This window comes from Notechis scutatus, chromosome 2 (genome assembly GCF_049901735.1).
Source record: "Notechis scutatus isolate UNSWTSFEM ecotype Mainland chromosome 2, rNotScu1.2, whole genome shotgun sequence".
In the NCBI taxonomy this organism is placed as follows: Eukaryota; Metazoa; Chordata; class Lepidosauria; order Squamata; family Elapidae; genus Notechis; species Notechis scutatus.
In genome coordinates, this window is record NC_142010.1 from 64836491 (window position 1) to 64857752 (window position 21262).

At 39.3% G+C, this 21262-nt stretch overlaps 1 protein-coding gene across 3 annotated transcripts in view; it reads right to left on the reverse strand.

The window, feature by feature from the left end:
• Window positions 1-6727, reverse strand: part of RAD54L2 (RAD54 like 2) — a 71555-nt gene extending 64828 nt beyond the window's left edge. For all 3 annotated transcript variants that reach the window (XM_087954943.1, XM_087954942.1, XM_026673257.2), the window contains exon 1: window positions 6527-6727. The gene's annotated coding sequence lies outside the window, so the exon portion shown is untranslated. The remainder of the gene's footprint in view (window positions 1-6526) is intronic.
• Window positions 6728-21262: the final 14535 nt, after the last annotated feature.

Genomic DNA, 21262 nt, shown 5'->3' on the forward strand with positions numbered 1-21262 from the left:
TCTGGCCCCCATGGGACCATGAGGCTGCCCCGCCCACATCACCCCGCCCACCTGCCAGCCCCCACCCTTAGGCCGAGTGCAGGATTTTCCTTGGCGAGTCCCATGGGCTGGAACTGGAAGGTAAGGCCAACGTTTTTGGCCAGCAGAATGCTTCTGGAGGGTGGGAGGGGCGAAAAAAGGGGTGGGCAGAGGCCCTGGGAGGCATCCGCGTGCCCTGTTTTTGGCCAGCAGAGTGCTTCTGGGGATGGGAGAGGCCAAAAACGGGCCGCGCCTTTTGGCAGCCGAGGAAAGAACTCAAAGATTTGCCAGGGACTTCAGTCCATCGTCACTCCACTGGGGGGGGGGAAACCAAAGGGGAGAGGTTGCGCCTGCCGCTTAATTACGCATCACTTCCAAGAGTTGTGCTTAGTGCCAGGTACCTGCACACTTTCCATTCATTCTGGGTGAAGCAGAGCAGAAGCAGAGAGGGGTGGAAGGCCTGAGAGCATGCCGTGCTCTAGCGCAGCACTATCCCATGCCAGCTGGATTAGCCCAGAAGCAGAAGATACCGCAGTCACGGGCTGGATGTGGGGTCTGAGGCGGGGGGAGGGAAAGTGGGAGGCCCTCAGTGGAGAGTACCACCCTGGCACTAAGCGCAACTCTTGGAAGCGATGCTTAATTATGCAGCAGACGCAGCCTCTCCCATTGGGACCCTTCAGCTTCCCCTCCGCCCAACAGAGCGACAGTGGCAAATCTTTGAGCTCTTTTCTATGGTGGCAAAAGGCGCAGCCCTTCACTCATGAGGAGAGCTTGGCAGCCCGTGGAGAAGCGGAGCTAGCAAGACGTGAGGGAGCTAGGGAGCGGACGCCACAACAGCTGCCCACTACCTTCTCTCCCTCTTCCCCCCAATGCCACTTGGCTGCCTGTCCTTCTCCCACTCGGCAGTTCCAAGCCGGTGGCTGGTGAGGCTGCCTGCCCCTGAAGGAGGGCAGCTGTCTCTGCTCCTGGAGCGGGAGGCAGGAAGGGCATCCAAGCGGCAGTGATGGGGGAAAGAAGACGGTGGGTGGCTGTTGCAGCCCACTCCCTAGCTCGCTCATATCTCGGTGGCTGCTGAGCCCCTGCCTTGGGGCTTCCTCACCTGATCTGCTCCAAGCAATGCCTACCTGGTCAGATCCTGCCTACCAGACACGCGGAGCCCTTGATCGAGCCTGTTGCATGCGTTCAGCACGTATGGAGGAAGCTCCGGCACAACCAGCGATATTCCAAAGCTCATTACTGTATATAAATATGCAAGGAACACTAAATATTAGCTCTTCGGCAGAAAATTATTTAGGATCACTATCTTACATGAGACTGATATAATCAGTAGGGTTGTCTCCTTTGCAAGTAAGAATATTTATACTGGAAAAATCAAGATGATACAATGTTGCAGAAACACTTATTTAAAGTAAATGAAGCATAACTCAAAAAGACTAGCAGATAATTATGTTTCAGGCTCAACAATTTCAAACTGTCATATTACAATGATATAATAGAAAAGGATTATGAAAAGCTGTATTTACCAACATTCACTCTTTTATACAAACTATTACAGATACTAGAGTCTCAGTCATTTAATATATGATGTACAATCAATTCCTTCTTGTCTGTACTATTCTAGGTAATGATTATACTTGTCTGGTAATAGATACTTTCGGCCTCTGAAAAAAAAATGGACCAATGTACAGCCAACTGGTAAAAAGGCATGCTTCAATGAAGGACATGCTAACATAGAAGGATTTACTTCAATTTATGATCCACCAGAGTTCTAACATATACTTTGTATGTATTACCAATGCTTCCTGTCAGAATTAAGAGAAATGATATTGACAGGAAATACTCTGAGCAAATTCAGATGGTCTTCTTCACCATTGTCTAGTTTTTCCAAAAAGAAAAAAAAAAAAGGAATTTCCAAAAGTTAATGTCTAGTTAAATATAGTATATAAATCCAAAGTTTCACTAATACAATTGGTTAACAAGAGCCTTAATAAGTATTGTGTTGGCCAGCATAAATAAATTACAAAAATAACACCATCAACTGATGCTTATTTTTACTTGCAATAATGAGGACAGTAGAATTCACTATTATTCACATTAGGGGTTTGGTCAAAAAATAGCATTCTAAAAATATGTGATTGACCCTAATTCCACAGTGCAGATTAGATTCCTGCTATAGCGACCAGATCACAAGTTGCAAAATTTTAGACATGACTTGATTGCCACAAGCAGCAGGAACTATGCATTTTCTATATTTCTTTGCTACAATCAAATCATTATGACATGTAGCCATGAAATAAAAGAGATTGCTATTTGGAAAAAAAGACTTTTGACAAGTTTGGAAAATAAACTGTAAAATAACAATAAACAACAAATGTTTACACTCTCAAGATGATGGTCTTCCTGGACGATTAGAAAAACTAAATAAATTAATAACTTTGAATTATGGTGCTGGAGAAAACTATTAAGAATACCTTGGACCAGAAAAATTACTCAATTCTAGGTGAAGTAACACCAGACTTCTCCCTTGTTATGTATATCTGAGACACTAATAATAAAACTAAAGTTTAAGGCACATAAAACAATGGCAAAAATTAGTGAAGAAGTCCCTGATACTAGGAAAAATTGAAGGCGGTCAAAAAAGAAGCCACCAGAACACATAAACAAAAGTGTGCAGAACTAAATAAATAGTTGCTGACAGCCAATCTTGATGAAAGTATTTTTATCAGGATATGAAGAATCAAACTGGTGACTGATTCTTCTTTGGGGTTGGTTTTTTCCAACTTTCAATCTAGAGAAAAACCCTAGAATTTTCAAGTGGTCACCCATTCAAATATTAATTAGAGGTGAACATGTTTACTTTTCAAGTTAGAGGGTTCTGCTGGATGTTATCACCTGCTAAGATGGCTGCATTTTATTTTATAAAGCTTTTTATTTTGTGCACATTGGTAAATAAAAATAATTTTTTTTAAAAAGCATTTAGGAAAAATAAGGTTATTTATATATGTATGCAAAATACAGAATTACTACTGTTCTAATATTTCATATGAGACACGGATGACACTCCCACATTCCTTTTCCATTTCTGTTTCATGAATTAATAATTTAAATTCAGCTGTCTTTTCACTCTTAATTATTCGGAACAGTCACTCTGCTGACCTGGTTTACATGTAATATAAACCCACAATGTAGCTTACTTGTTTTGCTTACTTAGAATACTGAACCTATCCTAAGGCAAGAAAAAAATAAACTTAAATTTTCAAATCATAGTAGATGGGATCACATACCACTTCCTTATTGATGGCTTTCATACTCACACATTTTGGTTTGGAAAGTACAATGATAAGCTTCAGAGAAAACTTGGCTAAAGCACGTAGATGAAGACCCAGGAAAACTCAGACTCGCTAACAGAATTGAAACAATTAGCCCATAACCAACAAAAATAGAAGAATATGCTACTGAATATGTCTGATATCCTGCCTTTCTTCCAGAAGCTCAAGATGCTCGAAAACACAGGTGTCAAATCTCCATGTTACGTTGCCATCATGTTTTTTCCCTTTGTGGAGCTGGGGTGGTTGTGGCCTGAGCATGATGCATCTGGCCCATAGGCCACCAGTTTGACACCCCTGCTCTAAAAGCACCTTCTTTACTTTTACTCTATAATCATAATCCTGTAAATTAAGTTTGTGCTGACACAATTTCAAACTAATACGGTGCACTGAATTTTCATGGTTAAGAACAAACCTAAGCCCCAATCTATCCCTAAATTATTCTGGCTTAAAATGTGAATTATTATTATTTCACTGAATAAGTCCTCTTTGTCTAGATCAAGCCTTACTAAACTCAAACTTCTCAGAACAATTTCTGAGATGCTCCTGCACAAGATATAATGACATTCATTTCTCATGTTTCCCATTTCTCTACATCTCTGTCTTGCTCAAATTAGAATTTTCACACTCTCCAGGAAAATTATAAAAAAAGATGCAAAAGCTATTAATATCCTAAAAACCTGTATAGAAGAAGATGCAAAAACTGTACTTTGCAAATAAAACTGAAAAATGGAAGAAACACAAGTCAATTATATATGTTTTCCTTCCTTAGAATATAAAACATCTCTTGACAAATCAGCCCACAGTTCTCGCATGAGGCACAAATCATCAGGCTCTAATTTTCCTACTTCAGACACATTATATGAAAATGCTCGGGAAAAGGTTTTAATTAATGCTGGGAAAGGTAGAAGGAAAGAGAAGAAAAATACAGCCAGCAGCAAAGTGGATGGACTCAGTAATAGTGGTGATCAGTGCACTCTTGGGAGTCCTGAAAGAACACGTTAGGATAGATCATCTGGAAGAAAATCTATGTATGAAGTCTCTAAAAGTAAAAAATGACTTGATGGCACATAATCAATCAGTGTCTGTACAAACATTTCGCTATCAAGCTTCTGTCTTCCCTTTTTTCAAGTTTTGCTTTCTATCATTCTATTATCCTTCAGTTCTCAGATCATGGCGTTAAATTTTTATAAATTCAGTTTCTGGTGCCACCCGATTGCCAAGTGATTCAAAGCTTCTAACAAAGGAGATTAAAACAAAAGCAAGATAATAAATTTTAAGGAGTCAAGATAATAAAACAGCCATGCCAAGAGAATGGGCTTGACGGTATGATTGATCATATGTCATTACATAGGTGTTAACATTTACTGACCACATAGATAGATTTTCTTTAAGAGGATATTTCTGCCACCTGATCCTTCGGACCTTTCAACAGTATACCTACCACCACTATAATTGAGTCTCTCTACTTCACAAGGGAAGACAACGATACAAATACATAATACCCTGTGAGTTCACAAATCATCCCAGCCCAGTGCTGGAGGAACAGCCAGGTTTTTAAGACCGTTCTAAAGGGCAACATAATTGGAGGTCTATGGACAGAGTGGAGGGGAGAGAGGCATGCTATCCCAAAGGGCAGTCATAGCAACAGAGAAGGTATTACTCCTTGACCCCATCAATGACACTTCTTTATTGACAAGACACACTGTCAAGATATCATAGAGCAGGCAGGAACCATAAGGGAAAGAGGTAGTCTCAAAAGTATGCAGATCCTAAGCCATGAAGGACTTTATAGATCATTTAGCACCTTGAATTCAACTCAAAAACCAAAAGCTACATTCTCTGCACCAGCTATAGCTTCCAACTAGTCTTTAACGATAGCCCCATTCATTATTCAAAAATATCAAACGATAGCCCCATTCATTATTCAAATATATCAAACCCTCCAGAACAGATGCATCAATTTACTGGGGGTAAATCTGTTCCAGGCAGATTCTGTTCTTTCATTAGACACAGTTAAATAGACAATGTATCATCACATTTTCCTACAATAACTTCATTTAATAGACTAACCTAATTCATACTTTCGAGTTTTTCAATCTCTAATTCTCTGTGTCAAAAGCAACCCATGGAGGCAAAATAAACGCAACTTTAACCATCTGAAGTGTCTATTTCACTTTAATACTCAGTAGTAAGAGTAATTCTAATTTTAAAAATATATGACATAGATGTATATTATGTTAACATAAAATATAAAATATTAACTTTTTTTATCTGCACACAAAAATAAAATAAAATCCTTTATAATTTAACCAAGTAACAAGTTACATCTGGTGAATTAAATAGAACTGACATCAAACAGCAAATACCAGGCGTTTTCCCTTTCAAAGTTTTCAAAGTGTTGTCACAAGACTTTTGTTCACAACTGATTAAAATGGAAAGCAGGCAGCCAAACCTAAAGTTATATCATTATGCCAGGTCTTTCCACAGTGTGCATCTAAATTATTGTGCTACTTTGGCATCTTCAATATTAACTTTAGAATATTTTAGTCTTTTTAAAAACGATCCCAAGATCTTCCAAAGAGTTGGTAGCATTTTGAACTAGCCACGCACAAGGCGGGGACCTCGAATTCTTTGCAGCTAGAATAGCCCGATCTCCTCTGGGACGACAAACGATCGGCCTCTAAGCTTCACAACCTGATTCGCATCTTTGCTCCCCCGTACATTACCGCCTCTTCTCTCAGGACCCTTTCAAAGTCTCCCAAGCCTTCAAGGCAACAAAACGTTCAAGAGAAGAAACCCCGCGTCTTTACATTCACTCTTCCTGTACACTAGTTTGATCCAGCTTCCTTCTACTTACCCGCCCACCCGCCGAGAATCTCGATCCCCGATCCCCTTGCCCACGCCTCCCCGTGCCGGCCTTTCCGTCCCAGGGAGCCCACGCTAGAGCCTGGCTGAAGCAAGGCAGCGGCCATGCATTCTCAGGGCGACCGCGGTGCGATGCCTGGCCTTCTTTCTCTCGCGCCACGGGGAGGCGGGGGCGGAGGGCTTCCCATTCTCTGCCTCCCACCCCCCCTGGGCCCATCCGCTCCCCCGGCGCCTCCATTGGTGCGCGATCTCTTCTTCCTTTCATCCATCCATCCCTCTTGGCGACTCTAGCCAGAGTCCGGGGCTAGTCTCACCTCCTAGTGGGGCCGCGGGCCAAGGCCACTGAGGGAGCCCGGGGGGGGGGAGGGGAGGGGGCGCTGAGGCGCTCCGCGCGCTCCTGGTGCGCGCCGGCCCTCGTTTAACGCTCGTCGTTGTCACCGTCACCGCCTCCTTCACCACCTCCTCCTCCTCCTCCTTCTTCTTTCTCGTCGCTCTTCAATCCCTCCGCTTGGGGTACGCAACGGTAATACGTCCCCTTAGTCGGAGCTACTTGGAGGATTTCCCCGGGCAGCAACAGGCACACCGACAGCAAAGGTTCCGAGAGTGGACAAAGGTTCCCACATCCCTTGGGAGTTTTCGCACAGTAGACAGAAAGGAGGCGAAAAGAGAAAAACGAAGGGTTGGAGGACCTGCAGAAGGAACTCATTCGGGACAAAGATGGGGGGACCCGGGGAGGGCGGGTTATTCCTAAACGGTTAAAACAGAACTCGAGACAGTTCAGGCCTAGAAAGAAGCAAGGGGACTTAAATCCCAGCGTCTATCTTCTTGTCCTGTCAGAGCTCTTCGCGAGTCAAATCAAGCAGCTTCGGTCTCCTTGCTCGCCGTCAGCTAGGTTCAACACCACTGTTGTGTCAAGAAAAGAAAAGAAAAGAAAAGAAAAGAAAAAGAGTTGCCCACGTGGTCCTTGCCCGAACAAAACAGATAGTTATAGTGTCAGGTATTGTTTTCCCCTGGGTCTCCCCCCCACGTTTGTTTAAAAAAGTAGCAAAATGTAAGGGCTTGCATTAGAATAGAATAAAAAACAAAAAACAAATATTGTTCTGAAGATCGGCTGAAATATAAGGTAACAAAGCAGTGGACCAAGAAGTTTTGAATGTTTTGCAATATTATTAACTGAAAAGTTGAGAGAAGAGCAAGAGGAAAAATATTAAGTGTGCAACCTGAAACTGAGGGCTGTATACAGCTGTTGGAAGTTAAAACCCACCCCTCTCCTTGGAAAATGAAATATTTTAGGATATACTAAAAAGGCAGAATATTTTTCCTAAAAAGAAAAGTAGAAAATCGGAGAGGCAGAAACTGGGGGGAGGGGGGCACCTTTGCTAATGGAGCATTACTCTGGCCTGGGCCAGTCTATTTTACATAACAAAGATCTACTCCAGGTAAACCCATAGGAGTTGCCCAAAGCCCTTTCATTACATCATCATCCAGCAAGGCTCAACCAAGCCTGGGACTCAGGACAGCCTACAGAGTTTCTCCTGCATGGCCCCATGGGAGTCTGACAACCAATCAGAATACAAGTTCAAATTCAAATCCCAACAGAGGGCATAAAATCAAGGGACTCTCAGCATCTCTTCCCTTTTTTTTCCCTGCCCAAGAACCCATCCTGTTCATCAATAAACCATCTTTCCAAGCAGTCACCAAGTTTCCAGTGTCTTTCTTCCCCACTTGGAATTGAACCCAGAAGGATATTTCTTCCAATGCCTTCAGCCTAATTTCATGATGGTGAAAAGGAAATAGGAACTAGGAAAAAGAAGAGACCTGAAAGTATGAAAGCAAAAATTAAAGCACTGGAGAAGGATTGAAGGAAAGGGCAGGAAATTCTCTATAAGTCACCAGCTAAAATCTCTTAATAAATTGTATCCTCTTCCAGCAATCTCTGGGGACATAAAAGAATGGTAGAAAAATGAGAACAGAAATCATGTTTAGCACTCCTGAAATTATCCACGCTCTACCAGGGTCCACTGAGGCTGTTCATCACTCACTCACTGAGGAGTTTATTTTTACTCTCTATGTAAAACAAAGGTATGGTTTGAACAAAGCTGTATCATAAGTCAAGGCTGAAGTAAATTCTTTAGTCTCAATTCCCAGTTCCTGGTTAATTTAAAAATTCCAAATACAAGAGTCAGTCAACTGGATATAGAAACAATGTTTTTACAATGATGATCCAAAAACTAGAACTAATTAGCATCTTATATATTTGTAATCAGGATGCTCTGCCCTTCAGATTAAACAGTAATATATTACAATAAACACTTATTTTTATTCAAAGACAATTCTTTATTTAAAAGAGATATGGCACTTGAAAATTGAAATTATGTAGCAACTGAATACTGCCATTCTATCATATGATGACACTGTTCTGGTTCTTTGATAAACTACTTAAGAAAGTAATAAGCGGTTTCACATTTTCATATAACAGTTCTCATAGATGGGAGACAGGAGATTAATACTGGTTAATGAAATGAAACGGTGATGAATCATGTTAGACTGAAGAGTTTTGCAGTTGCCAGAAGTTTATTTGCTCTAGAATGAATCAAAATATTCCAGAGTGGATAAAAAAGACCACTGAGGCATTCCAGAGTGGTCCAAAGACCACAAAGAGATGAGATCATCCATCATGGGATCATATTTTGAAGGAAGAACAAGAAAGAAAATGGTCTGCTAACTTGAGAAGCTGCCAATCATGAGTAATTAACATCTTTAATTCAAAGAGGGAAGGGAGGAAATATAAACAAAACTATATAGACAGATAGCCACAAGCTTAGCTTAAGCATGTGTCAAGCAAGCAGGGAAGAATTAATGCAGAAATAATGGCTCATGAAGGGTTATTATACAAAGGACAGAAAATACAGAAGAGGACAAAAAATATCAAAACTCCCGACCCTTAGCTCTCCAGAATAGTTCCCAGCTGAAATATGAATACTCATAGAAATCAATAGTCAAAAAGCAGGACTCATCTAGATGGTATTGGTCTAAAACTATCATCACCATCTTGTGCAAACTAAAGAAGTCTCATTTGTTGAAGCTTAGATGTAGATCTACAATCGGAAACAGAAAGTTACTGTTAATATGAAAAATCTGCCATGCAAAGTAATTATGCAACAGATATTGCCTTGCTAATATATGAATACCTGATAGTTGGAGATACTGCACTGCAATAACAGAAGCAGAATTAAGTAGCTAGAGTCATTATCAGACTTCAAGCTAAAAAATAACAAAAGCAAGTAGAAGGATGATGGAAGAGCTATCTCCAGTTTTAACATCTAGCCTGGATGCCACTGATGTTGTAAAGTAGCCATATAAAGAGAAAGATTTTAGGTGGATAGATAAAAATAGAAGCCAGTCTTTAGAACACAAATGGGATGTGGATGTAAAATATCTTTAACAAAAAGGCCTTTCCTTGGCAAGCTGTGAAGAGGCAGTAAGAATGCTGTAGCTTTTATGAGAATCCTTATAAAGTTAGAAGAGACTCAGACAGTGAAGAAAAAGTGAAGCAAGTATGCTCCAGAGAGTTTCAGAGCAGACTTACTTAAACTCACCCATGAAAACTCATAGTTAGATTATGTAGCTCAAGAAGGAAACTGATGAGACTTTGAAGAGCTGACAGAAATAGATACTAACCCATGCACATGTATGTGGAGGTAGCTGAAACATTACAATGATTTGGAAAGAGATGCTTTGTAATTTGCTTGCATAGACTGCAAGCACTTTTTTTCAAAGACTTTGCATAGCTCTATTGTGAACGTTATTCAGTGTGGCTCTAAAATTGCCTATAAGAGTCTTGGGACAGTATGCAGCATATCAGTGCCAGCACTGTGATACAGGAAAGAAAAAAGAGGGATGTGAAAATATTTACAGACCCCCCACTTCCCGGACATAAACTGTTTCAACTCCTTCCCTCAAAACGGCGCTATAGAGCACTGCACACAGAACAACTAGACACAAAAACAGTTTTTCCCCCAAACACCATCACTCTGCTAAACAAATAATTCCCTCAACCCTGTCCAACTATTTACAAAGTCTGCACTACTATTACTATTAATCTTCTCATCACTCCTTATCACCCATCTCCTTCCACTTGTGACTGTATGACTGTAACTTTGTTGCTTGTATCCTTACGAATTTATATTGACTGTTTCCTAGTATGATTTGATTGCTTATTGTACGGTATGACTATTATTAAGTGTTGTACCTTATGACTCTTGACTCTTTGGCGAATGTATCTTTTCTTTTATGTATGCTGAGAGTATTTGCACCAAGACAAATTCCTTGTGTGTTCAATCACACTTGGCCAATAAAAAAAAAGAACACCAGGGATTTTGCCAAGAACTAAGGGCACAGAGTGGCCATAGAAAGCAGGGGGGAAAAAACAGCCATAGGTAGATCAATCAACTAGGTAAACTTGTAAAGTTACATTAGTAAGTATGTACCAAGGGAATCCACTTATCCTGTCATAAATGAACTAAATAGTTATTTAAAGGAGCAGATTCAGATCAGATGGAGGTCTTAGTATGGCAGATTCACTTTCAGTGTGATTGAAATGGAAGAGGCATAATGCACATTAATTGAGTACAATACGTATATTACATTCATGTATATTTTTCACATGCAGGTAGTCTTCACTTCAACCATTCAATCAGCAACTGCTTGAAATTACGATTGCACAGAACCAAGGGACTTATAACCCATGTCCAAAGTTATGGCCATTGCAGTGCCCCTGCAGATTATTTGAATCCATTGCACTCATGTTTTAGGCCTTATTAAATATGAAGACAGCACTGATCATGCTTGTAGGTGATCCGGTTTGGCTTTGGGATAGAGGTAGTATACCCAATCCTGGCTTTCTTGGTGGTTTTTGATATCATTAACCATCATATCCTTCTGGAACAGTTGAAGGAGTTAGAAGGTAAGTTCTATAGAGGTTCTCCTTCTTCCTCTGAATCAGTATTAGTGAGAGGAGAGAGATCCAGCTCTAGGCCTCTATTCCACAGGATGCCACTTCTATTTAACATCTACATCAAATTGTTGGGCAAATATATCCTCCACAGTGCAGTTAGGTATCTCCAGTATGCTGTTGACACTCAGTTAGGCTGTCCATTAAGGTCCTTCTCACATTTCTAATCAACATCCATTTGCTATCACCACATTCATTGGACATTTATCCATAAATATATTAAATCACCAAGGAGACATCAGCATCTTTTTAAATCTCTGGTCAGCAATGATTCAGATGCTAAATATTCTATTTATTCCCATTATGCTTTAGATCCATCCTACCCTTGCTACACTTAGTAATCAATCGTCAACCACATAGTTGTGCAGAAGTATTGTTTCTAGCCCATTCTTTTAGCATAATGTTTCTCTAAATCAGCAACTATAGAACAAACTATGAACTATCTTTTTCAAATCCCATATTTGAAATTCTCAGTGGCCTACTGAAGAAAAATCTGTTCTGCACGCCCCCTCCTGGCATAATATTATATTGCACTAGGGAAATGTAGAGTAATTAAAATATGTAGCACATCCAGTGTTTCTCAACCTTTTTTTCCACTTGTGGACCCCTTTCAACCTTGTTTTGCTACTGTGGCTCCTGTGGTTCCATTGCTGTAAATGGACATAGGCCTGTATGTTCAAGTCTGTTAAGATCCTTCCACTTCAGCAAGAAATCGAGACCTTACTTTCTCCAGGGTTCCTTTTAGTTAATTAGTTTGATAATGAGGTTAATTATTTTTATAACATTTTTCAAGTTTGAGAGTTTTGTATTCTAATCTGCCTAACCCTATGAGAAGGAAGAAAGATAGCAACCATAATCACCTTCCCAGAGAAAGAGTCAAAAGAGAAGCTGTGGGTCACAGGGTGTGACCCTAGAAAGGAAGGAGTAAAGGGTTTAAAGAGCATCCTTGAAGTGATGCAGTACTCTGAAATGTTCTTGTATGCCTAACTGGCAAGTTGGAGCTATTTTCTCTACCAGCAGATGTCCTTAAGAAGATCTCCACCTGTCTGCAAATCACACCAGATGTTACAGGGTTGTGCTTAAGGAGGCATAACAATAGACAATTGCTCACAAGTATTCTAGGCACACACGTACAACACTGCAGAGAAACTAACTGAGGCAAGGCAGGATTTTATAAAAATGATATGTGTTGTTAGATACTCTGGAAAGATTTTATTATGAAAAATAGGAAATATATGAAGCAATTCATTATGCATTTTGCTGTACCTTTAAACATTATTGTACAATCTAAATCTCAGCTACAAAAAAACACAGTCAGCTGATATTTAACAATATATGGAGAACTTCAAGGTCTATAACCCTTAAATGCCAAGTTTTGTGAAATTTATTTTTTTGAGAAAAGGACTTATAGTTTTTAACGGCAGTATTTAACTGCGCGGTGGCGCAGTGGTTAGAGTGCAGGACGGCAGGCTACTTCTGCTGATTGTCGGCTGCTTGCAATTTGGCAGTTCAAATCCCACCAGGCTCAAGGTTGATTCACCTTCCATCCAAGGTGGGTAAAATGAGGACCCAAATTGTTGGGGGCAATATGCTGACTCTGTAAACCAGTTAAAGAGGGCTGTAAAGCAGTGATCCCCAACCTTTTTTACGCCGCGGCCCGGTACCGGCATCAGCTGGGCGCTGCCATCTTTTTGATGAAAAAGTGCTTCCAGTGACCTCACCGGAAGCACTTTTTCATCAAAAAGATGGCGGCGCGTGCTTTCGGTAGAAATGGCTCTACGAAAGTCACCGGCCGCATCTTTTTGATGAACGCTTCGGTGAGCTTTCTCCAGAAAAGCTCACCGGAAGCACTTTTTCATCAAAAAAAAGATGGCGGCGCCCAGCAAGCCAGCGGCCCGGTAGGACTTGTTCCGCGGCCCGGTACCGGTCCGCGGCCCGGTGGTTGGGGACCCCTGCTGTAAAGCACCTTGAAGCGATATATAAGTCTAAATGCTACTGCTATTGCTATAATAACGAGTGTTACTTGTTGCATAGGGCAATTCCTGTTGAAGAGGGAATACTTTGCTTTGGAAACAGTTAACACACACACCTCACATATATAAACCAAATCAGAAAACTTTTCTGTCCCTTTTCCTTCGTGTTTTTCCCTTTGTGTCTTGCATTGTTGGCCCCAGGCTTCATGCTTCATTTTCTTCTTTTGCTTTAAATAAACTCTTAATGGAATTGTTGAGGTGTTTGTCAATCACATCCTTCCTGAGATCTACATCTTATCTTGTCAGAAGTTACTCATAAAAATAATGCAATCTACAGTAGTCCAGAAACTTTTCTTCGTAGCTAAGTCTATATGGTCAGTTGTTTGCTTCCAAGATCCAATTCTGTCTTACGTGGAACAATTAATTTGAAAAATAAAAACACTACTTGTGCTTTCAGTTTCATTTTTGTTCCAGTCCAGCTCATACTCTCTGAAGGTCCATTCGAGGTATTTTCTGGCAGAGATAGTTATCACTGTCCTTGAAAAGTTTTTGCAGCCTGAATGACAACACACCTCTACAATGTATGTCTGGCCTGCATACTATACTATAGCATTTATTATAACATACTGTAGCCTTTATTATTTGAAGCAGGGAATCACTCATAACTACAATGTGCTGCTTCTTCCTCAAATTGGTTCTTGAGTTTCTTTTACCCAATGGAATCCAAGTGGCAGGTTCAGAATGGGGAGAAGTACAACCATTCTGAATTCTTAATTGAGATTTTTTGATACCATCAAATACTGTTCCTTCTGGACTTACTCCAGGGGTTGGAATTGGGAGGCTGGGCGTTACAGTGGTTCTTCTCCTTTCTTCGGGGCCAGTTTCAGCCAAGGTCAGGGAGACAGTGCACTGTCTATGGCCATGCAGTGCAGGCACCCTCTACTCTTTCTACTTCTGTTTCACTTCTACATGAAGTCACTGGGGGAAGTCATCAGTCTGTATGGGAGCTGTATCATAAGTGCACTATTGATACACAGCTGTATCTCTCTGTTCCTGGCTGGTAAGTGGTGTTGTCAAGAATTGTTGCTAGAGTGCAGAGACCATGGGTGTCTGGATAGGGAATAACAGATTTCAGTTCAACTCCCACAAGACCAAATAGTTGTGAGTTTAGGGCCTGCCAGGTCTTGGGGAGAGATTTTCCATTTTTGGTTCTCGTGGTGTGGTATTTCCCCACTCAGGGCCAGTATACAATCTGTGGTTCTTCTTGAGTCATAGCTTCTACTTGACAAAAAGGTAGCAGCTGTGACTAGGAGGGCCTTTACACAACTTTGTGTTGTTTGCTAATTGCCTCTGTTCTGCATCAAAAGGCTTTGCTTAATTATCTTAAGTCATCTCTTGGATGGACAACTGTTAAGTTGCTTGAAGATAATCCAGAAACTACAACTAGTCCACAATACAGATAGATTTGTACACCACATCAGTATGATCACAAAATATGAGCTGCACTAGCTCCCAATAGGCTTTGAAGTGAAATTCAAGATGCTGGTTATCACCTCTAAAACACCACATGACAGAGGACCACTATCCCCAGTATCTGCTCATACCATACACCGAAACAGCATGTTTCAGGTCCTTTTCTTGAAGCAACATTATGTGGCAGGAACAGTGGTGCGATTCAACCGGTGTAACAACCAGTTCGATGAGCGTGCACCGCGTTGAAAAAAGCCTCTAATACTTATCTTCAACTACAGCCTCTTTGAATAAAACAGCTGAAGCACAGCAAACTACTCTGCCACGCAAATTTTAAATTATTTAAATTTTAAATTAAGGGGGCGTGCATAAGCACACCAACGTGCCTACCGTCCCTGTCCTATTGTTTCTCTTATTCTTCTTTTATTTTTCTTATATGTACCCATTTCATGTATTCACAACTATGTATACACTTATACTTATTATCTTGTAAACAATTGGCAAATCAAATAAATAAATAAATAAATAAATCAGCTGTGCTCTAAACAAAGGAAATAAAGCACAGGAAAGAGCAGGAGCAGGCCCACATGCTCGTCGCAGCAAACCAGTTTGAAGCCAGCCGATCATTGGAACAAGGGGTTCGCCGAACTGGGAGAATCCCATCCCTGGGCAGGACACAGCAAATGTGCCTTGTCTGTTGCAGTACCTGCCCTCTGAAAACAATCTCCCTTCCAATATATAGCTGGTCCCAATTTTCTGGCCTTCAGAGCAGCATTAAAAAAATGGGCATTAAGGCCAAGTTGACTGGAGGAGTATAAAGTAAATTGGGGTTCTGATCTCCTTGTAATATCTGTTGCTGTTCTTAATTATACAGGACTTGTTGCTACTTACTTTGTTATTCATGGTACAACACCCACAGTCACAACTGGTTGAACTGGGCAGACATAAATAGAGTGTCTTCCAACCCCTTCTGTGAGGCCAGGTTTGGTGAGAATTCCTCAGATAGCCATAGATTGTTTTCTAGACCAAGAGCTTAATATCAGTTGCTGTGTTCCATTGATCCTGGGTACCTCCTGATCCTTCCCTGGGACACATGAATCCATTTGTGTCCTTAATGTGTTTGCTATCTTCCCTGTCTTACCCAGAAAATTCTCACTGCCCCTGTTATGTTGCAGTACAGAAAAATTCTTCTCAAACCGATGTACCTTCTTCAATAATAATGTAACTTGGACTTTTATTAGGTATAATTTAGGTTCTCTTTATGTAGTGGGATACTGCACATATTTAGAGATCTTCACAAAAACCTCCTTCACTGTCCATGTTGCTTAGTTTTCCTGCATTCTCCTCTTGCTAACCGCCCACCTCTCTCTTACCGTATTTTCCTCTCTATTCTCAGATTCTAGTTTCCTTTCATATTCCCCCAAACTGTTCCAACTAGGTCAGCAGCAACTAATGCTCCAATCACACACAATGGGCAATCAACAGCAGTTAGGAATAGCCAATAAGAGAGATCAGTAAGCAGTCTCTATTTCCATCTCCTTGACTTTTCCATTCTCTTCCTCATCCTTTTTCATTTCAATTTCTCATGAAAAACACCCATTTGATCTCCTACTTTGATCACTAAAAATGCAATCAACTAATTAAAAATTGTGATAAATTCTGGCAAACCCTAAGATTTAATTAATAAAATCATGTATAGAACTTGTTCTATTACTACTTAGGAAAAAATGGAATATCAACAATAATTTAAAAATTGCTGTAAATTGAGTATAACACAACTTTTATAGCATTAGTGAGAGCATGCAGAAGAAATTCTTTGGTAAATTCAACTAAAAATATTCTAAATCTCATTTCCACATAGCATAACATTTTAAGAAATCCTCCTCCACCAATACATCTATTGTGATATATATATAATGCCTACCCATACCATATCACTGTGTCTAGGGCAAATAAAGAAAAAAAGCGCTTTAATGGGAATACCTGAGTGGTTTATGACATCAGAATGGAATTTGATGATAAAACACACTGTTAAAGAAGAAAAAGTAGTTGTACCAGATGATTCATCCAATGAAGCAAATTCACTTACCACTAGAAAAAAAAACTTTGGACCACTGAGTCATTGTTGAGCCACAACCATCAACATGAACCATCAGATGTTTCTGTAAAGGTAAACAGATTTTTTCCTGTGAAATATTTTGAAAACAGTCCTATAAAACTTTCACAAATTTTGGAAGTTAATTTAGTAATTTAGTTAATCATGTCTGCAAAGCCCCTCTTAATGATTTGTTCATTCCATCCCCATTCTGAAAGCTACATTTTGTCACACAGAACTATATAGATTAGTTTTTTAGATATGCGCTTGAAAGAAAAGACAACGACTCCAAAGAAGCTGTTCTGTTCCAAAAGCAAATGAAACCTACTATCTTCAGAAACTGTTCTAACAACAAAAATGAATTTTGCTTTCTAAAATTACAGAAATGTGAAGTGAATAAGAAATTATAAGCAGTCATATTTGATTGTATAACCTTCTGTGCTTTTGTATTATTAATAAAACATATTAGTAGCAAGTATTCCTTGATTTTTCAGAATCCACTTTTGTTGCATAAGGCAAGTCTCAGATTTCTGCTATGGAAGTGATCAGTTTACTTGTATAAACTGACTAACTAAAATTCTCAAGAAAAGCCTTAGGTAATACTAAGAAAATGTAGAAGAATGAGCTCTCTTTAAAGCATATTTTCTTCAAATCTTTAATCAGACTTTCTACTTTATCATGCATCTGAAGACCTTTTTTTTTCCTGCAAAAATTGGGGTGGAATTAAAAAAAACATCCAAACATTTGGAATGGTTTTCATTTAACAGATACTAAAGTCCTTAGTGATACATGGTGATAATTTTTCAACGGACTTGAACTTTGGGAATAATAGCATAGTTCCAAATGAACCGTGTAAATTCAGAGTACTGAAGATTAAGTTAAGAAGTTCATTTTCCTACTTTAAAGTGAGTACAAATACTGTTCACAAATATTAGAGCAAAGAAAGATGAAATCATGTTTGAAGTTCTAAGACTTTTTGAAATTCTAGAATATTGCTGTAGTAAGCTGTACTTTTTTCCTTCAAGTTTACATGAAGTCTTCAATTCTAAAGTTAAAAACAGTTCACCCTTCTGCCTGTGCATTTATTAATTAAATTTATACCATGTCTTCCTGCTCATTCAAGGCAACCAGCTAAAGTTTTAAAACCAGAATGGAAGCTAATGCAGTGAAATGTCATTTAATTGACTAATTGAGGGAACAGTTAACTGTTATTCACACCTGACAAAATGAAAAATGGGGATGGGAAGAACATCTACTATGTTTTCTTACTGCCATATAGAGGATTAACGTGGTTTATTTGAAAATATCTTTGCATGTAACTGTAAAGCCAATGGAGACAGGAAATGTTTGCAAGTAGTGGAAGCTACCTCATCACAAAAAAACCTTCCAAATAATATCTTTTAGAGGTTTTGTGTGTGTGTATATGTAATTTTTGTCTAGGATTCATAGGAAACCGATTTATAGATTAACATTAGTACATGTATAAATGCATAAAAATGAAGGTGTTCCCCTTTTTATTTATGGAAAACTGATTGCCCCATTTTTCCACACCCCCTTTGGTTCTTTCTCTCAAAAATTATCCCCTTCTATTTTGTTTTACAATGGAAATAAGTGCCATTTTGATAAAAAAAGGGACATTTCTGTTGCTCCTTTTTATTCTTACTGATTTGAAATGTCTGAGATATAAGGGGGATAGAGACACTGAGATTTGTTGTATCTTTTGCTATTGGAAGTAATTTTATTAAACATTTAGCACCAACTGAGAAAATGCTTCTAGAACTGCTTGGAGAATATAATAGTAGGTGGACCAAACTTAGACAAAAGAATTCAGGAATAATTAAGGGAGGAAAAATGATAGTTTTGGAAAAGGAAAAGTGTAAGAGAGAAACTCAAATTATTCCAATGTACAAGAGTACAAAAATAACCTTGAAGAAGGAATGTAAGAACTATTAAGTAAAGATCAACTTAACCCAGAGAAGTAAGAGGGGTGAGAAGGAAACCTAAGATAACATGGTCTTGATTTGAGTTAGTGTAAAAGGGAGCAGAAGTTTTTAAATGTTATTATATCTTCCAATAATAAAGTACAATTCTAATAATCTTTATGGAGTCTGTTTCCTGAACTAATATACCTTTAAGTATTGACACCTGTCTTGATTTCACTTGGCATAAGAGGGGGCACAAGGCATAATATTCTATTATATTTTACAGCAAAAACAAAACAAAAAACATTTCCCCCCAAAATAAGACCGCACTGGAAAATAAGCCCTAGCATGATTTTTTCAGGATGCTCATAATATAAGCCCTATACCAAAAACAAGCCTCAGTTAAGATTGTCAACCAGATGGATGCATTTAATACTGTATTTCTTTGAAAATAAGACCTAACCTGAAAATAAGTCCTAATGCATGTTTTGGAGCATAAATTAATATAAGACCCGGTCTTATTTTCTGAGAAACATGGCTAGTACCATGGTAATCCTTGCAGTTTCTATTTTTTGATCTGGTATATTTCAAAGGGCGAAGAGTAAAGAATCCGTTCCTCATGTTTATTCCATCCACAGATTCTTACCTAATTCAGGATGGCAAAAGATGCCTGAAGGCTTTCTGGATGGTTTTGCATGTTTATTTGTAAATAAGACATTTGTATTTGCTCCGGTTTAGATATAAATCAAACAGAATTAGGTAAGGTGAGAGAGGTAATTTATTCCACTTTAAATTGTGCATCTTGTGGAACTTAAAGGAGTAGATAGAATCTTTGTAGCACGAGGTCTGCCACCTATTAAATTCATGCCCATTTTGTCTCTTCTGGGTTTCCTGCAAGTGGGAATTAAGGTCACCTGGATAGAAAATTCTAGTTGGTAGTTATGCGGGGAGAGCGATTAAGTCCTTGGTTGCTTCAATCACAGGACTTGATCCTTTTCTAATGTACCTTAGCATCTATATCAAATAGGAGATCAATCATTAGTTTGGGAGTAAAGTATATTGATGGTACATTGCCGCCTCAGCTAGGCTGGAAATGTCGTGAAAGCCTTGAATTGGTACTTTCAGATACTGGATAGAGAAAGATTTAGACTAAGTCTGGCCAGATGAAGTAGCTGCTCCTCCATAAAAATATTTTCTTATCTAATATTGGCCACAAAGGAGGCTGATCTGTGATTTGAATGCCCCCTTGTTCCAGCAATAGTTAAAAGCTGGGGTAGGCTTCGCTCATTTTCAATTGATATCACAATTATCACCCTACCTGGACCAGAAAACTTTGATGACCGTAATTCATGCCTTGATAACTGTTCTTCTAGACTATTGCAATGAGGTATATATGGGGCTATCTCTGAAGATAATGACCAAGTGACCAATGATTTTTTTTTTGCAACAACAACAATAATATTGTTACTCATTAAAATTTTATTATAACATAGGAATTTATGGTTTTAATTTTGTGAATAATATAGATCAATGTCTGTATTTACTGGGATGGTGTATAAATGTTGTAAAACAAATAAATATACAATATATTCTTTTATCCCCAAAATAGTCATATGATTAGACTGATTAATAGTGGTAGTGTAGGTAATAGAAGTTACAGTCTTAAATGGTGGCGGGGGGGAGGGACACAATTGGTGATGTCTTGGAACTATTATATATAATCAAATAAGTAATTTCTTGGTTCTTGTTTCACATAATACACCTATATAATCTTTTTCAGCCAAAAATGATAGGGATTAGACCAGCTGTCACCAACCGGTGGGATAAAATTTTGGTGGGCCACAGAGAAATCTCCCCCCCAGAGCACCCCCCAAAGCAATTAATCCAGGCTGCGCAGAAACACAAGGCTGTGCCGCCTACCCTCCCCACCGACTCCTTACCTGACAAACTTGCCTGCTAAATTGCTATTTTTCCTTTTTCCGACCATCAGCTGTTCTGCTGTGCCGGGAGATTTAGATTAGCTAGGAAGCAGGAAATGGTTGGATTTCTTGCTTTCTAGCTAATCTTTAGATCTTCGGCTCTGCTTTTAAGCAAAGCCAAACAGCAATCAAATTTTATGTGACAGACTGAGCTAGCCGATGGCAGATAGATAGGTCTCTGAATGAATCTGTGATTCTGTGAGCAACTCAATCTGCCTGCCTGCTTTGCCTGATTTTGGGTAAAAGTTGCTCTTTTTTAATAAAAAATAATATTTACATTCATGGTGTGTTGTAAGTTAATTTTGTGAGTTTGCTTGCAAGCAAATTTTATGTGAGACTGAACTAGCCGATGGCAGATAGATCGATCTCTGAATGAATCTGTGATTCTGTGAGCAACTCAATCTGCCTGCCTGCCTTGCCTGCTTTTGAGTAAAAGTTGCTTTTTTTATAAAAAAATTCAATATATATTTATAATATTTACATACAAGCCATGCCCAGCCAATCACATGACCACCAAGCTACACCCACAAATTAGGCCACGCCCACAGAACAGGTTAGAGGTCCCTGGGATTTAAAATTATGAGTTTGGTGGTCCCT